The 21408-nt window shown below is 35.5% G+C and overlaps 1 protein-coding gene across 4 annotated transcripts in view; it reads left to right on the forward strand.

Annotated features, from left to right (window-relative positions):
- GPM6A (glycoprotein M6A) overlaps positions 1–21408 on the forward strand; it is a 176660-nt gene that overhangs the window by 33984 nt on the left and 121268 nt on the right. For 2 of the 4 annotated variants that reach the window (XM_080590506.1, XM_080590508.1), the window contains exon 3: positions 13366–13416. The exons of the other annotated variants lie outside the window; for them this stretch is intronic. The gene's annotated coding sequence lies outside the window, so the exon portion shown is untranslated. The remainder of the gene's footprint in view (positions 1–13365; positions 13417–21408) is intronic. 4 annotated transcript variants of the gene reach the window in all.

The raw sequence follows: 21408 nt of genomic DNA on the forward strand, positions 1-21408 counted from the left end.
ACATATGTTAAATATACTGAAAGTGGGATCATCAAGTTCTGCTAATTAGTAGACAAGATGCTGCTCACATTACAGTTTTATGAAAATGAAAATTGAGTTTTTTTCACAGGTTATGCCATCTGGCTTCATTTTTATTTGGTGCATGATTAACATTAACTTTTAATTCTTTTCATGTACAGACTGCCTAAATTAACTCCTTTATTTCCTGTGTCTTCTAAATGATTAGCCTAATTAAGAGTTCAGCTTGCAGAAAACTGCATGTTAATTGTCTGGCCTCTTTTAATAACATGCTAATTTTATTAGGATAAAATAACACTTCAAGAAAAGGAACTTCCATAGTGTTTCTGTTCATAATATCTGAATCTTCAGAATTATCAGCAGATATCACCCAGCATTCGTACTGATCTAAATGTGTGGCATCTGTGCTCAGTGATAGAAATTAAATTTTCTTCATGCTAATATTAGTTAGCGTCCTTTCTTTGTGGCAGTCAGCTACATAATATTGAGTCAGAGACCTCCTCCAAAAAAAAGAGTACGTTATGTTGTTCTGTGGCTTATCGTGTCACTTGACTAGTGGAAATATGAGATACTGTATATGTGCTTTTGAAATTTATTTTCAAACCCCAAGAGCCTCTCAGGTTTATATCAGCGTCACCTAGAAAACTAAATTATTTCTAATGTCTGTACTGTTTAGATAGTGTTTACTATTGCAGAGAATATAGGAAGTATGTGATTATTTTTTCTGGAAATATAATCAAGGACAACATTTATCACATTATTAATTCAATAGAATAGTCACTAATTTTTATTTTTTTTATTTTTAATCCTTTGTGTCTGCAGCTCAGTAAGATAAGATGGTTGTGTGAATTGTTCTATCAAAAACACTTAATATACACTTAAATGTACAGGTATGCTTTATAGACTGATATTTCCAGACTAATTTGTGTGTATTGAACTTAAGTTGTAAGAAAAACTGAGTAATCACTTGGAGTCATTACTGGTCATGAAACATAATGCAACTTCTAAATGATGGAGTTGATCCTAAGAGCTTGTAAATTTTGCTTGGCAGCAGGATTGGTGTCAGAGACTTACTTTTTATGCAGTCAGGTGTCTTTGAAAATCCAACATTTTGTTTTCAAATTCATTCATATACTAGCAAAAATGTTTATTTTAGTTACGTTTGAGAAGTCAGAGCAGAAGATGGTCTTTTTTCAAGAAATATTAATAAACTCCAGCTTTTGTGAATTCATACTATGATTCTAGTTTTATTCTCCATGCTTGGAGGAGATGATGCTCGGGGACCCTTCTGACTGTCAAAGCAAGCATCCTGTTTATGTGCATTTTGCAATTACTCTCTTATACTGAGAGATAAAATAAAAGTAAGAGATGAAATAGTAGCCTGCAAAAGACTTATAGTTTTAAAAAACTAGCCCTGTTAGGTTTTCTAAAACCAAACCACAACAGGAAAACAAACAAACAGAAAACACCTTGAAACACCTTGTTTGTAAAACAGAACTAGTAGCTTCCAAAAAATGGCATAATGTTGAAACTATTCCAATATTCGAAAAGCAATGAGTGAAAGAAAGTATTTGTATTCTTACCAGTGTGATGCTGATCCCAGGCAAGTGATTAAATGGTTCTTATGTGACTTGGTTAATCGGAAACTGAAAGAATATAATATAATTAATGCAGTCAGTTGGGGTTAATGGAAAGTAGATCTTGCTTGACAAAAGTAATGATGCAAGGATGTATTTAAAAGCAGGCAAGGTACACTGGAAATCAGTCATTTTTTTTTTTTTTTTGGAACTTGATATTTCGATTAAAAAAAGATGTGATACAAATTTGAAATGATATACTTTAAATAGAATAGGAGTTGGCTGATGGCTCTCATATTACTTTTAAATAGGGAGTAGGCACCTATGTCCCGTGTTTTAAGCAGGACTGAAGGGATTGATTATATACTGCTTAATGTTTTTATCAGGGATCTGGAGGAAAATATAAAATCAACAATTATAATGAAACATGATGAGAATGCAGTGCCCCATTTAGCTAGAAAGAAGAGGATCTGAGATGACCTGGTCACATCCTGAAGTATGATGTAATAAACAAATATCCATTTCATTAGTTTGCTGTGCATACAAGCTGTAGAGCTGATAAGAAAATCTGGTTGATGTGGCTTATATATTGGAATCTTGAATTTCAGGGTTTGTCAGAGCCATGACTATTGTCTGTTACCATGTCTATTCTGGCACAAAGTATTTGCAAAGAAAAGAATTACTTTTCTTACACTATCTTTCCCCTCCATCCCCTTTTAAAGCTCTCATTTTTTTTAAAATGGTAACATTCTCACACATATATCCTAAACCTGAAAATTCTGAGGAATGAAAAGGAAGTTCTAGGAATATTTTGTGGTATTCCCATTTCACTCACTTTTTACCCTATGTTTTGAGCAATTCACTGCAGCTAATAACTTCCTAAGGTCAAAGAATTAAAGTGCCTATGACTGTAAATTTTCAAGTAACTTGTGGCAGCAGTTAAAATGCTTGCTGAATTCTGAATATATTGTGCCCAAATAGTTTATTGTCTTCTCTATGCCAAGGAACATATGGTTAATCAAGTCTTTTTTATGAGCTAGCTGGGTTAAGTTCCTGGCACAAATTATGACTGTTCTTTTCATTTATTTATTGCATTGAACACGAATTTCAGAATTTGTTGTAACTGCTGAAGAAAAAATGCTTATGTTTTCAGAAAAGCCTCTATGGGTATTTTTTCAGAGTTTTGTTTGAGATCTTGGGCATACAAAAAAACATTCTTTTCAGAGAAAGAACTGAATGTTTACCACAATAAAGATTAGAATTTCCAGACCATGAGCAAAGTTTTCATGAAACAAATTATGAAACAAATTTTCAATTTACTTTGCTATTTTCTCATGCAACATCATCTTGGTTGACCTAAGGCCCTCTGCTGTTTAGAGGGAAGGGGGAGAAGATTAAAAAAAAAATTCATTGTTATTCTACAACACACATGCTTTATGGCTTCATTTATATAATAGGAATGACAAACACCTAATTGCAAGGAATCAAAGATTTTGCTTTATGATATACTGTTATGATAAACAGATGGATTATAGGAGTGAGGTGAATGAGGGTGTTTTAGATTCACTTTAAATGCACAGATTGATTCTCATTTGAGACACTAATTTTATTCCTAGACAAGCCCCTTGTCTTCCCTTAATGTTAATTTACAATAGCTTTTTTTTTTTTGAGATTGGACCCCCAACAGTTCTCATTGCAATATAAACTCTGAGTAACTTCTGATTTATAAATAGAAGTAGGGAAGGGGAAGGCTAAGCCTGCTAGTTCTCTAACCACATTTCCAATAAGTGGATGAATGTGCTTACTAAATAGTTTTCCCTTTGAGCAACACAATGAAAAGTCTACATTCTCATTGTATAAAATCCTGTCAGTTTGGTTACAGGTATTCCAGCTAGTCAAATTGTCCATGCTTGAAAGAACTCGGAAGTTCAAAATTCAGTAAAATGGGGTTATTACTCCATCACTGTTGTTGCATCACCGTAGAAGTAACTATCAGCATTTAATTGGCAATAGCAAGGTTATTGTGAGTCCTTCTAAGTGATTCTTTTAAGCCTTTGGTAGGAGCATTCCATTCTCTACACTTGCTTTGTATCAGTTTTGGTCTCCAGTAGAGAGTGTAGGAATTAGTGGAACTGAAAATTGATAGGAAAGATATGTGGCAGATAAAAGCTGTAGCTGAGACAAATATGTAATGCAAAAGAAATTGTAGAAAATAAATGGGATGTCTTTCTTCAGCCCAAACTATTTAAGGTGGTTGTTTCTTATTTTTTCCCCCCTCACAGTTTGCCTGATATTAGTTATCTGGAAATCAAACACTAAGTGAGATACAGGTAAAGAATGTGTACTACATTGGGCATTAAGCACCTTGTTTTGAAGAAATTTGAATGTGAGATCTGCTCTTTGAGAGTTTGGGGGGATGTTACCATGGTTAGGAAGATATTTAGACTAGGAAGCTATATGTTATTCAGATGAGTTGCATGAGGTGTAGGAAGCAGAATTCTCCACATATGACTGAAAATCTGAAAACCGAACAGGTAAAACCTGTGGGCATAAACTGTTCAGTGTGAGAGCCTCTGCAGCATCACTGTCTCCCTGGGCAATTCCAGCCTTCTGAATTTTGTCTTTTAATAGATTCGTCTGCAATGACAGTATATTGTTAGCGAGGACAGCACTGTCTTCTGAAGCACTGCTCTGGAAATGCTCAGTAGCCACTGAAAAGAGACTCTTTGGGAATTCAAAATGTTTCAAAGATATTTCTCAAATTTGAATTATCTCTGGTTTCATCTGCTATGTGTGTGTTCTCTCTCTCCCCGTTGCATAAGAATTATACCACCATATAATACTATCAAAATAAAGTTTGGAGGTCCCTAGAAATAGTGATTTTTGGAATGATGGCTCTCCTCTTCCTCCAGAGGGACCATTTTTGCCACTAATTTCCTTAACTGTAATAAGGAAGAGTCTCGAGACCCATCTTGATCTAAGGCACAAGAGGACATTGTTTTTCCTTCCATTAATCAGAAGGGCTCTGCAGCACTGTGTGGGAGTAACCTAGATGCCATTTTAAAAAGCTTAGCTCTTATGGTCAGGGTCAGAGGCAATGCTCTTCTGCAAAAGTGAATTCAGAAAAATTACACAAAAAACACCCCCCCCTCCGCCCCCCAACTATAAATTTCTATTGGAGAAGTTAACCTTGATCTGATATATGTTACATTGAGGCAGGGTAGGGTAGGGTGAAACAGAATTAATAGAATAAGTAAAATAGAATTGATGTCTGTGCAATTTCACATGTGAAAAGTGAGTTAAAAAAAAATCAGATTTAGGGACAGATGAACACACATCTAATTGATACTGTGGAAGTAAATTGGTGATTATATCAACCACAGTTAAATTAAGTATCCAAATCAATGAAACATCGATGGAAAATTACACAAGCATTTTTTCACTACAAGAATTTAGAGAGAGATTGCTTTCCTTTTCTTCCTTATCCATATATTACATTTCAGTGCCCTGAATTTATTCATTACAGTTAATATTCACAATTTTCTTCAGACCATAGAGGTAATAGATGTGCCAGTTTTCTTGGAACTGCATAAATAATACAATGCATATTGAGGACTACTTCTGTTTTCAGTATGCTGTCTTGGACTACCAGATGGGCAAGTAAATAGTTGATTCACATGTAGTTTGGCTCAGGAGACTGGGACGAAGCCTAGAAATTCTGCCTTCAGAGAGTTAGAGGGTTATTCTGACTCTGAAATAGGAATTGTGTGTGTATCATAAGTAACACTGGTGAAAAATAGGATAGCTGTCAGTCTGGATTACAATCCAGAGATTTTTCTACAGAGCTCTTCACGTTAGTGTGTGACCTCTGTCAACTTCCCTTTATCATTTCTGCTTGATGTCAATGGGAAGGAGTGAAAGATGTTTATTCATTTCTCAAAGCAATACTCCCAAACATGGGTCTTCAGGGGTCTTGTTTCTTTTTCAATGTAGCAATTGACAAAACTTCAGTAGTTATCTCCTGATTGTATTTTGAAGCTGCTGTACTGCATTTAGTGATGTTTTTCCTTTCATGGTAGAACTATAGCAGAAAATGTGACTATCATGCTGTAAAATACCACTAAGAGTAAGTAGTTAGCAAGGCAATGATAGGTCTGTGTGAAATAGTCATACACCTTGGCAGCCCTTTCAGAATGTGATGAAGTATGAAGAAAAAAAAAGTATTGATGGAACCAAAATTTTTGAGAGGGACTGGGGAAGGAAGAAGGAGGGAGGGGTGGACCAGTCAGTCAGTCACAGGTTAGGTATGTGGGTTTTCATGTATGATATGCTATTCCTTTTAATGTTGTCTTCAACGAAAACAATTGTGGGAGGATATGAAATGTGCATCCTTTCCTAGTTAGCTAAATGTCTTTGTTTGAACCCTGTTGTAATTCATAGAACTGTTGGATTTGATGTTACTTTTTCTGTACCAGGTAGGGGAAAAAATCTAGTATTAAGATATTATTAGTAGAGTTGCTCCAGATTATGGTAAATTATTTTAATTTAAGAATTTAAATCCTAGAACATACTTGAAATATTTAGTAAGAAAATTAAACGTCTTGAAAATATTTTTTCCTGTAGTTTTCCTGCCTCCCCACCATCTCATTTCTTCCCCCTTTTTTTAGCGTCCCATTTAATTTTTACGTAGAAAATGTATATGAGTAGGAAATGAGGACGTGAAGATGCAAAGGAATAATTATCATAAGGGTTTCTGCCTATCACATTCTCCAAAGCCCAGAGGTACTGTAAATGGAGGAATGAAGATTCAGATCTTGGCAGTAATGAAGAAGGTTTTATATAAAAGATGTGAATGTACCAAGGCCAGTCATTTGCTTCTTACATATCTTGTTTGGAAACATGGTCTCCTGCTAGCATAGAAAAAGAATGGAAAAGATGCCGTGAGGTCCACCCCCTTTTTACAAAGCAGATTGAACTATGTTAGGTGAGCATCTGTTTTTGATCTGTTCTTGAAGATATCAGTTGGATGGAAACTCCACAACTGACATGGATGCCACGACTCCACTTCACTGGTTTTGCCAGTGCCAAGATTTCCAAGATATCTAACATGACTTTAATACAGGTAAGCCGCTATTTCCATAAAATTTACAACAGACAAACAACAAAAATGAAGTTTTTATTACATTTTTTTTGCTATTGTTTTTCATGTCCTAGAAAAATGTAACATGAGGTTCTTCTCTTTAATACTTAGGCATTCTTTTTTTTTTTTTTTCTTCTCTGATCTTTCTGTTTGTACTTTATATTTTTTTAAACCCTAATCATTCCAATTCTCTTTTGGACTCTTAGCATCTTTCTTGGAAGCAAAGTGCTGGAAGTGATATTCCAGCTGTGGTGTTAGGAATGCTAAACAGAGGAGAGAGATTTTCTTTCTTGCCTACAAATCCTATTTATACATCCCAATATGACGTCTATCTTTGTCTCAGTATTATACCTACTGGTGCTCAGTTTTGTGATTCACTACAATTATCTAAAGCTTTTCAGTGGAACTGTAGTCTCTCTGCAGCTGATTCTGTAGCATCTTACATTTGACCTTAATGCAGTTATTTACATTTTTTTTTCCAGAAAACTTATCCTGTATGTAAAAATCACTTTGTATTCTGTTTCTGTCTTCTAAGATACTTGTAGTCCCTTCAATTTGTATGACGTGTGCAAATAGAATTAGTGTGATTTCCATTTCATTGTGCTGCTGTTGATGAAAATGGTCAAGAAAATGGCATCCTGGGAGGTAAACTTAGCATCAGTTAAAATTTCAGTCAAAATTCTAAACATGAACAATTATTTCAGAGCTCAAATGAGGAAATAGTAGCTCCTAGCAATTTGTGAAAAGGGGGTAGTTTTAAATGGTCATAAGCACAGGTGTTGGACATCAGGTGCCTTCTCACAGGTGGGCTTGTGTGTGAATTCAGGCATTATTTGGATGTCAGAGATCTTTGGATCACTTTCTTCAGTTCTGTTTGATGGGACTCTTTGTCAGAAAATCACTAAAAGTGTGTACACCAAACAGATTTGTAAATGTGAAGACGTATTTTTATTGGGACAAAAGCTAAAATATGGTAGCTTTTGAAATAGAAGTTCAGATCTGTTGGGTATTACAGTTTAAAGTGAAAATGTGTGGTGAATCCTTTCCTCCCCCTTCCTGGTGAGCCCGACATGTTTCAATGACATTCATGGTTGCAGTAAGCAATGCAGTCACTGCTGGGTTCCCTGGGCAAAGCTTTTACAGCCATCTCTAAGGCTTGGCTGGCAGTGTGCTCCTTTCTCCTTTTTAGGTTCCCTCAGTGTATACCCTGGCAGCTTTCCTGCCTGCCTTGTTTCGCAGCCACAGCCTGCCCCCATTGTGCTGTATGTAAGCATTTGCCAAATGAATGTGCACAGTTGCTCTCTGAAGCAATCTTTTTGTCCTCCAAAAAGCTCAATTTTTCCCCATTAGCAGCAGCAAACACACGGCAAATGGACAGCCCCCCTCTCCCTAGCTCAGCTGTACTCAGCTAGGGCCCATATGTAAGCAGAGCTTACAGATAAGAAGCGGTGAACCAATAACTGAAGCAGGTGCTATCCATCACAGTTCATGATGGTGTCTTAAACAGGCCAGCAGCCTCAGGAGTAGTATGTCATTTGGCAGATTAGGGCATTATTGGGAATGAACAGGAGCTCAGAAAACATAAAACTCTTGGTGTTGAGTATATAGCAAGAGGCCTGCTTTGCTGGATAGCAATGCTTGAGAGCTCAGCCAGACTGAACAGCCAGCTAGTAACTTTGCCTCTAAAACTATACTGCTACGAACATTTCACAAAGCACTACTTTAGAAGGAAGCTTTTCAGAGTCACCGGGCTATAGCTTGTTTTGACAGTTGTTCAGTAAAGATAGCTGCAGGCACTGTGCTAGTCAAGGAAATTGGGACTGCGGTTTGAAAAAAAGGAGGTAGATATTGGGCTGTCCTCACAAATGTGAAGTGGCAAAAAATGCCCTGAAGATACTCATATAGTTCCCTCACATAAACCCTTTAAATAAGGGAAAATAAAGATCCATAGATTCTTTAGGTTTGGCTTAAAACTAATGTGGTTGCATATGTGTAAAATAATGTGGTTAAAAAGTAGAATTAATTAAATAACTATTTTTGAAAGTCTAAATAGAGCTTTGCAATGTTCATCAAAGCATTTAAACAGATATGAAAGCCTTGCATATGTCTATATATTGGATTAGTTCCAGAAGTGGTTTTTGTACAGTAAATTCTAGCTGATGTGCTATGAGATGCTCAGTTTTTCTGGCTGAGGATTTCATTCTTCAGCAACCCTACGTCCTCAGGTTGTCTTTATGGAATGGTATGTGGATTTGGAGGTGTCATCTTTTTATTATGACCCCAAACTGATAGTTACATAATCAATTTCAGACATTCTCTTCTTTCTTTTTCTCTTCCTTCTCTGTCTGAAGCTCTAAAGTTATAATTCAGTTAGAAAGCGGTTTCAGTCTTTTACTGCAATGTTGCTTGTCCTCCACTGCTCAGGGGTTATTTGGAAAGTGTGACTTTTCTCTAGATTGATAGAAAGTAGACCGCTAATGACTCTGCTGCTTTGATAGGGCCTGAGCAGATTATTCGTCCTTCCTAAGATAAAAATGTGAACACCCCCCCCCCCCAGCACAGACAGTATTCAAATTACAGAATATCTCTTCCTACATCATGTATTCAATTTTTAATGCAGACCTCTAATTTGTTAATGGTACTTAACATGATATGTAAATTAACACCCTAATGTGGGTATAGTTTTTTGTTTGTTTTTAAAACTTAGTCCCCCCCCCCCCTCAATTATCTAGATATAAAAATGTTATGTGGTATTCAGAGATAAGATTTAAATTCACTAATGCTTAACAGGGGTATTACAGAAGAAACTAAACCTTGGTGGTGTTCCAATACTTTGCACATCAGTTTTTTCCCCTATACATTTTATATCCAAATATAAGAGTATGCAGTACTTCTATACCTCCTTCTGTAAGACTGTTGTCTCGTGACTTCAGGCTCTAAGATGAATTCACATTTATCTGTGGCGTAAAGTTTAATGTGTTTACTCTTTCAAAAAGAAGAGTGCTCTGAAGTTGTGTAGCAGAGGGCAGAAGTAGAGTTCTGGCATGCACAGTATGTTTTGAGTCACTTGTGTCTGTTTTTACTAGCCTGTATCCACATTGAGTAGACTTGATAACACAATAGAAAAGATAGGCAAGACAGTAAACATAAATGCCACTTCTGTCTTGTTTTTTTATACATTCTAAGGATGTATGACAAAATTCAAGACACACATGTATTTTGCTGTAGCTATTGCCTGGTGAGAAAGTTGCCTCAATTTACCATGGAAGCGTCTCTATTCATTTAAGAAAAAAATCTATAATTTTAAGCTCTTTCTGTATAAATGTCAGAGTGAACCTTTAAGTGATAGAACATGACGTAGCAATAAAAACCTGAACATTATGTTTTATTGTTTATTTATCAATGAAATAGACTACTTTTTGTGTGCAACTCTACTAGAGAAGAAAACTTGGATTCTACTTCATAATAAGTTGCCATATTTGCTGGTTTGATTTAGTGCTTTGTACTCCTTTTCCAAGAAAAGGAGAAGAAAAATCTTTTTCTCTCTGAAGTATTTTTGTACTACTTGAATACATATGATATATACTATATTTACATATATATACATTACAAAATGACAGCAAGAACTACCTTGGACTTCAATTGCTGAGTCTTTACTCAAATGTCCTCACTTTCATTTCTGAAGTAGAGAGATTTTTCTATATACTATTGCACTGCAAAGTGAATGGTAGTACAGTGAGTTTCAATTACGTATAAGATAGCAGATTGGTAGTTTACTTAGATTTAATGGAATTACTATTTTATTAAATGTTCTACTCCCAAATATTCTTATCCTTCCAATGAAGAATATAACAAGAACATATCAGCAGTTCTCTTTGACTTCATGGCAGGTAGCTCGTTAGGTTCCAGTCAGAGTTGATGCTTCATGAAGTCCAAGAAGGTATTTTTGAAGAAAGTTCATCAATGTCAGGCAGTACTTAAATGAACCTGAGTGACCAATTTCCTGAATTTTCTGCTGTTTTACAGTGGATAGTTTGTTTTTAAGTTATGGATATGTGTGTTGGTCCATTTATCTTGTTTAAACAATGTCATTTTCCATTGTACTCAACAAAACAGAGACACTATTACTCCCCACGAAGCTTGAACTGGTAGTGACAAACAGTGGGGTTAACAGGTGTCTCATGAATGCAGGACTTTTATAATGTATTGTTATGTTATATTACAAATGTAGCAGTCTCATTTGTTTCCAAAAGTTTCCAGGTCTCAAGTAGACATCTATTCAAGTGGAGCATGTTAACAATTCCAACCTAGAGTACATTGTTTTGCAAGTTTAGCAGCATACTTTCCTAGTATGTTTAAAAAGTGCCTGCATTTTAGGATTGTGTATCAATATTTCAGAGTAGTGGAAGTTGTAAATTTTGTTTTTAAAGATAGGATAAAAATTGAAGGAGGGAGAAAAAAAATCAAATGGTCACTGCGCAACAGAGATAGAAGTAAATTCCAGAAATAACAGTTTATATGTAAGAAATTGGAAGAACAAGAAATCAAAAAGCTATGAAGTGAGATGAGATTTTTCTTCTTGGATGGCATTGGTAAGATGAAAAGAGGTACTAGCAATGTTGAAGTTGGATTGGGTCCTAAAATTATGTTACTAGCAGGATATAGCAGAAAACTTTCATTCAGTAAATGATGTTGTCCAGCTAGTGAACCTGGTATATAGCTAAAATCCTGTAATTGCATAAGGCTGGAAGAAATCAGGGAGAATAACAAGATGAAGACAGCATTAGGAAGGAGGTGCATGATTCTTTTTTAACAGTGTAAAGAAAGGCATTATGTGTTTTGGTAACTAAAACTTAAAATATCGTTTTTGTTCCCAGGAGGGATCTCTGTTAAGGGGCTGTATAGATATAGTTAGACTGGTGTATACTTTCCTAGTTAGGGAAAACTGATCCTGTTTGTCTGTGCACTTAGATAAATGTGTAAAATGGTGGGGCATATCATGAAGCAATGGTGGCTGTGCACATATAATGAACAAAGAGAAGGGAAATTTATGTAGCTATAACTAACAATGTACAACAATCTCAGTAGCAAAACTATATGGATGTGCTTTTTAAATGAACATGTTTTAAATTCTAAAATTAAAATTATTTTTTCCTTAAATTCTAAAGCTGATTAGAATGCTTGTGAGAGAACTTTGTTGCTTTTCTAGTTGTATTTAACTAATTGGTGGACTTCTAAGAAACAAATGTGTTCAGTTTTGCTTGCAATGACTGTTTCTTCCCTTTAAGTGAAGTAAGGTTTTCTTGCTTACATATCAAAAGAAACTATTTGTCTTGTATTCCCTTATCTGTTAATGGGAAGACTCCAGAGGAGGAGTTTTTTTGTTTTTAAAAATAAAAAATGCAACTAGTGTACTCTCTGTTAGAGCAAAACAAATTCTTCTGAAGTATTCTGGCCCTTAATGATGTATTTCTGTTGTCATGGAAATGATATAAATATATATATATGTTTTTGAGTAGGTTTCTTTGTTCTGCTTTTCTTTTTAGTCTTCCCATCATTGTAAGTTTGGTTTTGTACTGGAAGTGTTGTACATCATGGAAGAACAGCCATCCTTCCTTTATCATCCTTTTACTTCTCTCATGTCCGTTAGAATTTGATGTTGAAAAGACTGAGGAGGAAACAAATACTGGCAGATATGAAGACACCAGGAGTGTATTTCACCATGTAGAAGCAGTTAGTGTGTCTGCCATGAAAAAAGAGGTCACGTTTTCAAGGAAGTATGAATTAGAAATAAATGAATAAAAATTGCATGACAAAAAGGTAGCCCCTCCCTTTACATTTATGTGTAAATTGCAAAGTTAAGTTACTAGTGAAAACAATGCAATTCTTATTTTCTCTTCTTTCAATTAACTGAAGAAAAGATACTTGCTGCTACAAAAGGTTTTGTGCTTTTAAGAAAGAAAGTTTCAAGTTTTTTTTTTTTTTTTTTCATACTGAGTCTTTCTGGATCTCAGTAAGAAAGGTGACTCAAACATAGGTGGTTAAACTCTATTTACTGAAGAGAAAGTGAGAGGCATCCTATGTCCCTTCTGATGCCAAGACTGCTGAGGCATGTCAGCATTAGTCCTCTTCAAGGCGGCCATGGCGTGCTGCGCAGAATTCCCATCTGTGAAGAGGTTCAGCACACCTTGCCACCTGCCACGCTTTCAGAGTCCTTTTCCTCACCAGGCAACCACTCATCTCTCAGCTAAAGGTAATCTTTTTTCCCACCACTAATTTCTCACCTAAAGAGTGTGAAATGTCTGCAAAGGACAGGTCATATATGACACCAGGTAGGACCATCTGTACATCCTCTTGTAACATCTGCATATCTTCCAAATACCTGCAAGCTAGTGTAACAGGGTGTGGGGTAGTGTCATTCAGAGGCCACTCAGGTTAAGTACGGGCACTAGCTAGAGAGGCTTAGCGGGGTCAGAATACACATCAGGATCACTTTCTCCGTGTTATAATGTCTTCCAACATGGTTCCCACTACCACATTTTTGCTGTAAGTATACATGAAGATGAACTGACACATCGTAAGCATGTGATATCTGTAAAAATAAATAAACATATTTTTGTGCTGATTCAGGAGAAGAGGGAGCATGATTCAGACTACATAACTTCTGCCTCTACTGTGAAGGTACGTGTTACTTCTGAGGAAGTGTGAAATGTTAAAAGGGATCATACTTCAGAAGTAAACTACATAATGTCTCTTCCAAGGGAGACTTTCTTCCTGTTGTATCTACTGTTGCTTTTCCTCTGATATGGTATTTCAGACTTTCTTCTAAATTTCCTGTTATAATGGTAGTTGTGAATGATGGCTACAGCTGAATTCCTAAGAGGTAGATCTTGCAGATGTGACACCATAAGTTAATTTTACGTAACTGTTTGGAGGAAGGAAAATGTGGGGGAAAATTCTGATAGTTATAATTTGAAAAAGTGTGCTAATAGGATAGTATTGCCTTAAACTTTTTTTTTAAAAAAAAGGTTGTGCAGGTGATTATTTCACACCTGTGAACATCTCATATTACTTCTTTCAGATACTGCCTGTTAAGTATACAAGACATTTTAGAAATGGTTAGAAAATAGTTTATGAATTGGATAGGCATTCTGTTTATCTAAAAGACAAATTCAGGAAGACTTAAAGAATCTTCATATTTACAATGTATTGCTTGATTTAGGAAATAGTGATCAAATTACTGTGACCCACATCTGAAGCCTTGATGGAAAAACAAAATCACTTGGTTTTATGCTAGTAGGATAGATGTCACGAGCATAATGACAACTAAAAAAAATCTGGTTTTGTTCAGCCAGAATTTTCTTTTTTAATTGTACTTTGGACCATAATTTGAGAGACAGGCTAGAAAAACTTCTTTAGTCTGTAATAAAAAATAAGTGTTGGATTTAAAATTATTGTATTTATCCAAGGATTTAAGGAAACATATTTTTATTATATTTTATTTGGCCAAATTTCTAGAAGAGATTATAACTTCTCCCTTGTTAAAATACTACAGTTTAATAGGTGCAAGGAAGTCATAGAGGTATCTGATATCTAAAATATTTTAGTATTTTCTCAGGAAAGGAGATGGTTCAGAAAATATATTTTGTTTTGACGTGGTTTGTTTGTTTGTTTGTTTTGTTGTTGATCACCTGCTTTTACTCTCTTCACGGGATCTTTTTCTTTTTTGGTTGTCTGAAAACTGATCTGCAATCCATTTATGTGATTTAGTTTTCCAGATTAGGAAGATCCTCTAATCATGTTGTGTTAACCAATTGCAATTAGAGTTTGTAAAGGAATCCTACCTTGAATACCACCTAAAATATACCACTTCAGAAATGTTTTCTGAATATTTCTTTTTCCCCCAAGCTGTGCTGTTATAGTGTTGCTGTGTAATAAGGATATTGTATGCTACTTCAATCCTTTCAAAGGCACTAAATATATAACAGAGATTAAAAAAGGGATTAGAGGATTCGGAGAGTTTGCTGAACCAGCATCATTAAATCAGTGCTCATGGAAGATATTTATAAACTGTTCTTTTGTAGCCTGTGAATGCACGGTCCATTTTAGTTATGGTTTCTAAATCTTTCTCTGATTTTCTAGGAATGATAAAGGGGTGGGGTGAGAGATGTAGTGCAGCACTTCACATACTGTATGGTCTGCTAGGACACAATTTATACGCCTTTTGTTCGTTGCTGGGCATCCATATTGCCAAAAAGTCTAACTTGTTGAATACTTTGCAGCTAAACAGAACTACGCAGGAGTGTGTGTGGCTTATATATTTGTGTATCTATATACATATATATACATGTGCGTATACATAGAAAATGCCTATGAAGTTCTGTTCAGATACATAAAATGTATACATATATTCATATACATATGTATATACCTACATGCATATGTGTATGAATGTTTTATGTATGGGTCCTCTCTCTCTTCTAAAACAGGAAAAAACAGATTGCAACTTGTGAATGTCTATCACTTTCTTAAGAAAGTTGTTTCGTTTTTATTTAGTTTTGTCATGACAGTTACTTTAAGAGAATGACAATGATGTCTGTTTAAGACTGCTTTCGTTTGTCACGTATAGACTATCAGAGAGAGTGATGCATTGCTCATTAGAGGATATACTAAGGAGTAAAAAGCTTGCTGGTAAATTGTTATAAGCACTGTTCAACTTGCATTATTTTGCAAATCACTGATTTGTGATCTCTCCAGTTTTAACAACTATACACAGGCAACTAAACTTGATCTTGAAATAAAGCATTCAACATCTAGAATTTTTGTCAGCTTCACAATTGTCCAAAAACCTTGAGCTTTCTGTGCCAGTGGGAGGACTCACCCAGCAGGCTTTTGTTTCTCTTTCTTCACATTACTGTTAATCTCCCCCCCCACACTTCTTTTTGGCTGTTTTTCTTATTCCCTTCAGCTCTTGGATGAAATGGATGCAGTTGGAGGGAAGGCCAGTGGTAGCGAAAATGTAGCTGGCACCTACACAAAGAATCTACTGTAGTTGCTCCTTAGCCAGACCTTGAAGTAAAGAGTCTGCAGTTGCGCATCTGAACTCGTTAGCAACCAAATATTTACTGCCTCTGCAAGGACATCTTGTTTGCTGTATTATTACTACTTTTTCATTCTCTAACTTATATTGCATAAAGCCCGGCTGAATCTTCTATAAAATACTGTATTAGCTGACATGACAACTCTCTGAAGCAAAATGACATCCTCAGCACCCTACCTGTGCCTCCCACGCACTTGTGACATGTGGATGGTCTTAGATGCATAATTTTCATTAGTGTTTCCATGTGGTTCATTAGAAGCCATAATGTGCTGCTCTTTTCCTGAGGAAAATCATGACTATATAGTAGACAAAGTCTCAGAATTGATTGTATTATTTCTTTTCAAATGTGTCACTATATATTTTAGTTTCTAAAAAGCAACAGTTAGAACATGTTTTGAGATATAAATTTTTTTCATTTCTGTGTTTTCTGAGCATCTGTTGAGGGGAAAAAAAATAACTTCGACTGCATGGAAGATTTTTTTTTCTTTTTTCCCTATGGACTTCTGATTTAAAATCTGGCGGTATCATGGTATCATTCATAGTTATATTTTGCATTCATGTTATGTCACGACTTTTTACTCCAGTACGTGAAAAGCCAAGCACTGGTAATTCCTTGTTATTATTCTTATGTCTTGTGATGTCAGAATTCTTTACTGCAAAGGTTTATAAAGACTGTTTTTGTGACAAATAATATGTGAACAAACAGTGTCTAAACTACAACTTGTAGAATGACAGAGATAACTTCAACTGTCCAGGGTACTGCAGGTATTCTATTGGGTAGCTTAGTCTGTTGGTTTTGTGGTTTGTCTGTTTCATGTGTGCAGAAGTTTGGCTATCTCGTCTGCATTGTGGTTCATGTGGAGAAAGAGTAGAACCTGAAGTGTAAAGCAAAAGGAATGGATGAGCATAAAGCTAGGAAGACAAAGGTAAAAGCAGTACATCACAAAAAGCAGTGGATCACAAATTTATGTAGATTTATCTTTTGCTTTTTGTAGGTCATGAGGTTGAGTCACAAGTCTGAGTCATTTAAATTAATATATATATATATATATATATATATATATTTAACAGCATATGCTCCCCAATCACTAAGTGTAAATAAACTCTTCCATTTGAATCTTGTAGGTAGGATGTGGGTAACAAAGAGCTAGCCTTAAGATAAGGTTTAAAGAAGAATTATGTTTTAGTGCTAACTTGAATTTTGTTGCTTACACTTGCACACACCAAATAGTGATGGAAGTGAAGGAGCATGAATTCAGCTGGAAAGATGTGATGATATCTTTCCCTGTGAAGCAGTATTTCCTATGTTTTCTCAAAGGGAAGCATCAAACTTCTCTTTCTGATAAGCAGAAGCAAGAAATTATGTCTGTCTGAAGACAGACACATTTGTCCGTGCATTTGTATCTTGTTTCTTGTTCTTTCCTTCCCTGTTTATTCATTCTTGCTATTTTAGTTGTGTGTTTTGTGTGTGTTGCACACTCTTCTGTGCCCAGCTGTCTTCTCAGCTCCTAACTTATGAGAGAAAGGTAGTCCTTGTCAAGCCATGTTTGACCAAGTCCAACCATTTGAAAGCATCAAAAAGTCCTTTCAGAAGCCTCAGACTTTGAACACAAGAGAGGAACTTTACAGAGGCAAACGGGTGCTTGAATTCTTTAATAGACTGATACCACTAATGGAACAGTGGCACCCAGAGAAATACAAGCTGTTACATGCGGACAAATATCTTTCATCACAGTGTGTCAACAACATGCACCTAAAGATCGTTGGGAAGGGAACACAAAGCAAAATTGTTGGTGGTAACTAACTCTTACGTACATCAAAATGTAGATTTTGAAGTTGTGTCAATGTGGACTTTGGTGTACATAAACCACAGAAGTCAAGGGAATCTCAGAGCTCCTCAGCACATTAAGATATGAAATCTCTCAGCAAACATCATTACAACTTTAATTAATTTAATGATTAAAAGGCCAGAAGGGACTAGTGTGGTCATCTAGTCCAAAATTCTGCATAATGCAGGAATCAATCAGAGAATTCCTATGATCGAATTAAACTCTAATATAACTAGGAAAATATTAGATCTTGATTGTATCCTTTATCACCAAAAATAATGATGATAATAATAAAAACAAATAAATCTTCACAAATTTCTCTAGTGTTTTAAAGAAAAAAAAAATATAATTTGTTATGAATCTGTCTTTCAAATTCCAGCAGTATTGACTAACATGAACAGCTTTCAATTAGATCTTTCCCTGCAGATACTTTGATTGTAATGTAGATGCTCCTTAACCTTTTTGTTAAATTTACCAGACTAATTACTTTGAGGTTTAAAAAGTGAAAGGATGTTTTACGTAACCATGTGCGTGACCATTTTTGAAAGTATCTCCAGTTTTTATAGAAGCATCTTTGCATTGCTGACACCAAAAACTGTATGGAATATTTCAATAATATTCAGTAGGGGATAATAGAATAGAATTACAGTATGGCTGGGGTGGGTGAAGACTTCTGGAGACTGTGTAGTTCAAGTTTCCTGATATAAGCAGGGTCAACTAGAATGTGCGTGTATGCTACCTTGTGAAATGTTCTTTGAACATCCAATACACACAATACTGTTTTGAGGGAAAGAGCTCTCTTGAAGGATCACAACGCTGTACTTATAGCATGGCCTTCAGTTTTGAAAGGTGATGCCAACAGCCAGCTGCTGTTGGGCTGTGAATGTACTCGTATGTTCAGTTCAAGTATAATTCCGATTTAGAGTGCCTGTGTTGGAAAATCTAGCAATTTAGAGTGCCTTATGTTTAAAAGTGGTGGTAGTGGTGGGGTGTCCCTGAATTTTGCTGTCCCGCATTCATGTTCTGTCCTCCATCAATCTCTCCTATGTCAGCATCTTTTCAGAGTTTATGGTTTGAATAACAGTATCCTTCAGAAATGTGGCTAACTATTCTTGTTCCTAAAGGTATTACTTCACACTTGGCCTATTAAAAAAGGCATCATATTCTTATTTTTATCTAACAAAGTGAGTCAAGCTCTTAAGAATTTTTGGGGATGGTATTAGCAGTGTTAACTCTTTAAATTGGAAATTTTTGCTTATTTCCAATAATAAAACCTTACTAATAATAGTCATGGAACAGATATAGTCAAAAATGAAGGTTTTAAGATATAGTTAATACTATTAATAGTTACAGATAATAATCAGAAGTATATTAAGACTGATTCAAAGGTCCTATTAATCAGTCTTTTAGTATAATTCTCCTCTTGATTAATAAAGCATATAGAAAAGATTTAAGTACTGAGAGAAACAAATTCTTAGCTATTGTGTTTTAAGGTAGGGTGTCACAAACAGTGGTGAAAGAGTTTCTTACTGAAGAATTTTTTTTTTCAACCAGATGAAATCTTCTCAAATGGGTTATTTTATTTTTTTTTGAACATGATAATTATGTTAATATCTATTAGTTTCGAACATAATAAAGCTACATGCAAGGACATCCCATTCATACCCTAGCCTTCAATAAAATCCCTGCTGCTAGAAGTATTAGGTTAAAGAAAGATTTAAAAGGAAATGAGAATAAGGATGTTAAAGGATGTCCATTAGGCTGTCAGTTGTAAAATCCAGACTTGAGCAAAATAGGAATATAATAACCTCTTTAACCTCTTTTATGGTATTCTGCATTTGAATGTCACTTCTTTTTTCTCTCTGTTTAGCAGTCAGTGATTGATACTAGTCAGAACCTGAATATTTCTTTCAGTAGCAATGGACTTGTATCAAGTGAAGGCCTGTTCTGAAACGTCTTTAGATTATATTTCTTTGATAATGGCCTGATTTAAATTGCTACTCTTTTCCTTTGGATGAATATGTTTTCATTTCATAAAAATAATTTTTGGGGGATTAATAGAGCTATACACAATACCATAACTGGGATGATCAACAACATTCAACCAAAGTTACATTTTTACCTTCTGCTTCCTTCCTTTCTCTGTTAACATACCATTTCCCTACTAATTCTGATAATTTGTCATATCATTAAGTATTTCTCCTTTCCCCAGACACTTGCATGAATGTCTGGCATGAGTTAAACTCTGGGAAGGACTGTGTGCTATTTATTTGACAAGTACATTGTGAAGTTGTAGATAAGAAACTGGCATTCTAGAATGTGTAATTGGACAAATCTTTTTGGAAATTGGACAAAGTTTTTCAGTGCTTCCACTAAATCTGCTCTGTTGGGTATCCAAAGATGAAATCTCTCGTTAAAGCATTTTATAGTTATATTAATATTTTGAATACAAAAATAGGAATATTAATTGTGGCACACTCTAAATAATAAATTTGATCATCCAATTTTAATTATTCTGTGAGACTTTCACAGATTTCCCTAAGCTGATGCCTAATTTTCATAAAATAATTACTACATGTGTATCTATGTTAGTGTTTTGATTCACATCAGGAGTGAGCTTTTAAAATGAAAGCCCCAATTTTCCCCACCTGCTATATTTGGGCTCGTATCATGGAATGTCCTCTGAGACCATAAATTGGATTGTTTTTCATATAATAAAATACAGCACGCTTTTCAGGAGCGTACTTAATGCCTCCTCACCCCTTAGGGGCAATGAATCCATGGGACCAGACTGGAGTTAGTCTGAAGTTAGTTCCCCTGAAATGGGCAGAACTGGTTGGTATTGCTTTTCTCCCCAGATCCATCCAGCTAAACTTCTCAACTTGCTCATGCGGTCATGGGCAAAGTGCTGCAATGCAGTTGGGGTAACTCTAGCTGGCTTTTGTTTTTTCTTTCTCAGTTATTGAGGTAGTGGTATTAGCAACATAAATAACATTATGCTTTTTAAATAATATTTTCATGTGTTGATCAAGACATCATCGCACCACAGCATTATTCTTATTATGTAGTTGGAAATCAATAGGATTGAGGAACGGAGCGGTAAACTGATTTGTAGGCCATATAAAACTGGGAGTAAAAGTCAGGTGTCTTGTCATGCTGTTTAAAGCTGTAAGTGCTCAACCACATTTCATAATATCATAATGGATACCAGGGGATCTGTTAATGTCATCAGCTTCCAATTATTCTCTTGATTAACTATTTATTTAGTCTCATTATACAGTTGGATGTTCTGTCTTGCTTTGCTGCTTACAAATGGCATGGCTGTCCAATGGTCACTTGCACCAGTAATCTCATCTCATATTAGGAGGGAATTTTAGGCAGTCATCTGTAGTTCCTACCCAAATAACTTCTTTCCACACCAGAAGCATGCCCAGCAAGAGGAGGCTAGCAGCTCTGGGTGGTTTCTGGTTATGGTTTTAATATAGCTTGTACGTCACTGGTGGCAACCATTTTTCACAATACAATGAAGAATGGAAGGAAGTCTCTGTTGCTATACCTTAGTCGCATAAATTTAGCATTTTCTGTTTTTTGTTGTTACTTTTAATGCTTGCAGAACTCTTCTGTTGTTTGATTTAGGATTAACACCTAGTCGTAATTTCACCTGCAAAGGTTCTCAGAACAGTTCTTACATGTCTAGAAAGACAGACTTCTGTTGTACAATGAGTATGTCAATAAAATGCAGCT

This window comes from Anser brachyrhynchus, assembly GCF_964034855.1.
Source record: "Anser brachyrhynchus genome assembly, chromosome: 4".
NCBI lineage: Eukaryota > Metazoa > Chordata > Aves > Anseriformes > Anatidae > Anser > Anser brachyrhynchus.